The sequence below is a fragment of the Sinocyclocheilus grahami genome, unplaced genomic scaffold (assembly GCF_001515645.1).
Source record: "Sinocyclocheilus grahami isolate Dianchi unplaced genomic scaffold, SAMN03320097.WGS_v1.1 scaffold400.1, whole genome shotgun sequence".
Classification (NCBI taxonomy): domain Eukaryota; kingdom Metazoa; phylum Chordata; class Actinopteri; order Cypriniformes; family Cyprinidae; genus Sinocyclocheilus; species Sinocyclocheilus grahami.
In genome coordinates, this window is record NW_015505579.1 from 464,562 (window position 1) to 469,737 (window position 5,176).

The 5,176-nt window shown below is 40.4% G+C and overlaps 1 non-coding gene across 1 annotated transcript; it reads left to right on the forward strand.

The window, feature by feature from the left end:
- Positions 1–2,948: 2,948 nt before the first annotated feature.
- trnak-uuu (transfer RNA lysine (anticodon UUU)) lies at positions 2,949–3,021 on the forward strand. Its single transcript has one exon. It is a non-coding gene; the product is annotated as a tRNA-Lys (tRNA).
- Positions 3,022–5,176: the final 2,155 nt, after the last annotated feature.

Genomic DNA, 5,176 nt, shown 5'->3' on the forward strand with positions numbered 1-5,176 from the left:
GTTGAGAACAAGTATTGTCCAGGGCCGCTGCTGGCCAAATTGGTGCCCTAAGCAGAATTGTATTGTTGTGCCCCCTCCCCCAAATATTATGGAAGTAAAAAAAAAAAAAAACCTACTATAGGGGTTAAAATAGAACTTTAATAAAACATAAAAGTAAATAAATAAATAGTCATTAAAATGTATTATTTACAAAAAAATATATACAAACTAAGATTACACACATTAAGTAAAACATTTTAAAAGATGAAATATTATAATAAACAATAATAAATTGAATCAAAAATCAACGGCAGCGGCTATTTGCACTAAGTGTAAATAGTGATAGAGGCTATTTACACTATGTGCAAATAGCAATAGATGTTATTTACACTATGATAAAATAGCAGGATTTTCTGCTATTTATACTAGGCTACTTATTGCAAATAGTGGCAATTATCTGCACCTCAATATTGTAGTCAATTATAAAACAGTATGCAATAATAACGTATTGACTGTAAATTATAATTTTAATTCAAATAAAAAAATAGATGGCACCTTATTGGGACAATAAAGCCCTCCCTACACCTGCCCTAACCCTACCCGATACTTCAACTTTTTGAATATTTCCTTAATTTTAATTGAAAATAAATGCCTTTCTGATGCGATATGAGATTTGAAAAAGGAGAAAAAAAATTTCGGCAAAAGGCAGATTTGAACTCGGGTCGATCGCATCAAAACAGCTACAGCACACACTTTACCATCCATGCCACTGGAGCTACTGTTCACTACTTGTCTTTTGTAGTGTTGACTAGCTCAATCACACGTAGGTGGGCGGAGTTAGTGTAAATAGCTTCTGCCAACAAGGCGGGCTATTGCACTTAATAGACACTCTGAGTCTGACAAACAACGCTGATCTGCTGGAACATTCCAAATTTCAAAATTTACAAAGGCTTTTTCTAGAGGCGAAGTCGTCAATGACCTTATCATATGATAATTAAAATATTAATTAACGTTAATAAACGTTATTAAGGTCAACAGCCATAAAAGTTTCACAGGATTATGAACGTACCTGAAAGGGCTTCATCTTGGGCTTTTTTACTTTTTCTTTTCTCTGCGCCGGACTGCTCATGTCTTTTTTCCGGGCATAGTTGTCCATCAATTATGATCATTTACAGTCAGCCGCAAACATGAGGTGAGCGCAGGCACGGATGCGGGAATGGTCATGTGTGCTTAGCCTACTGACTACTGCGTTCACCGTAAAAAAAATTTTTTTTTTAATTATGTACATATGTCCATGTTTATATTTGTATTTATGTATGTATTACATAATGTATATATGTATGTTTTTTTTTTTTTGAGCAACTGGGATGGTGCCCCCCCTGGGAGTTGGTGCCCTAGGCAAACTGCGTACTCTGCGTATAGGGAGCGGCGGTGCTGACAATACCTGCATGTTATTGGTCAAACTACTTTGGATGTTTTAAGCAATATAAAAATCCTGGCCAGGACGTGTCCAGTATAAATGGAGCATATGGCCACCCTAAAAAGATATGAGTGATAAAAATTTATTTGTACTCATTTACACTAGAGTTGCGGGTTATGGAATGCCAAAACTGATTTAATTATAAATAAAGAAATGTACAAAGAAATGTAAAAAAGCAAATATAAATAAATAAATAGACAAATAAATATACAAAGAAATGTAAAAAAGCAAAAACAAGATAATTATTTATAATTTTATTTCCTTATTTGTGTTTTGTTTTTTTAATTCCACATTTATTTATTTTTTCTTTTATTTATTTCTACATTTATTTATTTCCACTTTTATTTATTTTCACATTTATGTATTTATTTACACATTTATTTATTTATACATTTATTTATTTTCACATTTATTTATTTATACATTTCTTTGTCCGTAGCGTAATGAGGAGGGTGTGTTTTACCTCAGGAATAGCAATCGAGCCAGAGTAGGCGAGGTGTAAGCTTTGAGGCCACAGTGACACCTTGTGGTGCCCAAACGAAGTATAAGAAGTGAAACCTACATGACACGCCTGTTGATAGTGTGGGATGAATGATATAGATGGGCAATATGGCCAAAATCTTATATCGTGGGTTATTATTTCAATTTCACGTGGGGGGGGGTTTCAGCTGGGAAGGGTGCAATCTGTGATCGCGTGCATTTGCTGAAGCTCATGAAAGCGTGGCTGTTTTTTTTATGTTTCACTTTCAACACCGCATTTTTCAAAGATTCGGTATAGAAGGAGGCATCAATTACTGTAGAAGATTTATCACCTCGCGTGACTTCCCCTGTGGTCACCGCATGTAGACACGGCTTTAGATACGGATTAATCACATGTCTTAGGCTGGAAATGATGGCGCGCACTCCATGCCAAAATAAAACGTTCGAATGACCGACCGAACGTCAAACCAAACGTCTATCCGAAAGTCTTGAGCTTTGTGCGTCTTACACTGCAGGTGACCCACGTGACGACCAAACATGACATCAGCGTCTTGAAATTAGCTGGTTTTTAAACATTTAAGGAGCCAAGCTGCTGTGTAAAGACAATAAATTGACTATAGTTGAGCAATGGGGACGGCTGAACCCTTTTTTCAACCTCATCCTTCAGCTGGATTTTGTGTTTGAAGCTTGGCCTGTGCTGATCGCCACCAGACAAGAGAGCAGGCAGGCCTGCAGCCAGGCGTAGTCGTGGCCGAGAGGTTAAGGCGATGGACTTGAAATCCATTGGGGTCTCTCCGCGCAGGTTAGGGCCCTGCCAACTACGGTTGGAGTTTGCTGTATCACTCTCTGTGAAGATAGTTGTGCCTTCTAAGGCCTTTGTCCTTTTTTCTCTCTGCCATATTTGCTTGTGGTTTTCATCCCATAGCGCATGTGGCAAATGAGTTTCTTCTGGGCAGTTTATGGGAAAACTGCTGTTATATAAAACGTAAGAGGCATGCACAGCAAAAGAGCCCGGATAGCTCAGTCTGTAGAGCATTAGATTTTTAATCTGAGGGTCCAGGGTTCAAGTGCCTGTTTGGGCAAAGTGTCATGTTCTTGTTGGCGGCCTCAGCTTGCTGTCATGTCAGTCCATCTATGCTGCTGTCTCTCTAATAGAGTGGTGTTCTGGCCTGCTCCAGGGGACCTTGTGCATCTCCCTTGTTTGGCACACCTATTTCTGATGGTCAGCTCGTTAGGAAAGAGCGCTCATGAAGTGAACTGGGTGAGTAGAATAAGACAGACCTACGAAATGTGCAGTGCCGTGGGTCCCCAGGGCCAGCACTGAAAAACCCCAATCCAGAGGATGAGACATGGCAGCCTGATTTCTCCTCAGTGGAACCGCTGTTTTATCTACTTTTAATCTGAGGAACCAGAGACACTTATATTTTTGATTTGTTTATTTTCAACATGTGCCCTAATTTTATGACCCTGTTACACAAGTCATCTAGACAAATACTAGGGCATAACTATCATCCTGAGCACCAAGCAATAAGCACAATCTGAATAGGAATGCTCTCCATCTTCCTTTTCCCTCCTCTACTTCACTTCCTCAGAGGTTAAGCCTTAATCATAAACTCCACCAGGGGTGAGCAGTGTTTGCAGACCAGCATCTTGGCACCACGCATCATTGATGTAAACACAAAGCCCTCCGCTGCGGGTCTTACCTCCCTCGACGCGAGCTCTGTCCGCTCGATAGCATGTCAGCTGATCGTGATGAATAGCGCAGTCCGGAACGCTGTTGTTGAGCCATGTTTCCGTGAACACAAAAACACAACAGTCTCTTACAGTCCTCTGAGTTGAGCGTAGTAGTCGGATGTAGTCCAGTTTATTGTCCAAAGAGCGTACGTTAGCCAGTACGATGGTGGGGATAGCCGGCTTGTGTGGGTTAGCCGCTAGCTTAGCCCGGATACCTCCGCGCTTACCCCTCTTCTGCTTCCTCTCGCGCCGCTTGTGGCGCCTCCGCTGTGGGCGAGATGCAGCAGTGGGGGTCGGTGATGGTGTGGGCCTCCGGAGCAGACCGAGATCCCGCAGCTCTTCGGCGTGCGCAGAGTTTAACTCTAAAAATGTGGTTCTGCCGACATCGAGCAGAAACTCACGACTATATGCGCGCTTAGAAACAAATAGACGCGACGAATGCGTACAAAAACACTGCGACTCACAAGACAAAAAACACGAAAAGACTTTTCTGTCGGGAGATAGAGAAGCCGCAGCCGCTATCTTTTATATAAGGTGTAAAGTTAATGGTGTTATTTCTAGCGTAAAGTTAATGGTGTTATTTCTAGCGTAGCTAACTATGAATCCACCATTGCCTGTGAAATGAATATGCTGTTTTGATTAGTGAATGAAGTTGTATGGGACACGTCATAACTGACTGTTATGCTCCGCATGAGTTTCCCATGCATGTTCACAGCAGTGCAAGTTCTGCTCCCCTTGCACCTGGTGTGAGCTTGCATTGGTCTCCTAGAACTCTTTAGCAGCCGCACAGGCATTTAAGCTAAGCCCTTTACCTCAACTGCTAGCTGTTAGCATCCGACTAACATTTGTAACTTTCAAACCACTCCTCTCTCTCTCTCTCTCTATCCCCGTCACTCCTGGTTTCACTTCCTATTGATGCCATCACCTCCTCTTTGGATTCAGTTCGGTCAGTCCCTCCCCACGTACTTTGGTTTTACTTGTGTTATTGTTTATTTTTGTTTTGACTTTATTCTACCGCTCTTTAATTTTATTGCATTTATTTACATTTGTTTAGCACGAATGTACCAATTCAGCTAAATTGATTTTTATTGAATTTGAGATTTAATTAAATCAATTTGTTTATTTACTTTCCCTTTTAGTTTCTTACAGCTATTAGGACCCCTTTTTATTTATTTTTTTGTTTGTTTTGTTTTACTTTGACCTTATTTTAGTTATTTTACCATCACCATCTTCGCTTTTTGTATAGGATTACAGTAGTTCTAGCAACTGTTGTTTCCTTAATGAGTTATACAGGTTATTAGTAGCCTAATCCCTGTTTCCTCTCTACTTCTCCTCACTCCTCAGTGCCAGGCCTAATACATTGAAGGGCAGCTACTGTTCAACACACTATAGGCCAAGATATAACAAGGAACAATTCCCACTGTTTCTTTTTCTTTTTCTTTTGATGAGGTATTTGGTGTGTCCCTGCTAGTTTAGCTAACAGTCTAACCCTAGGTTTATGAG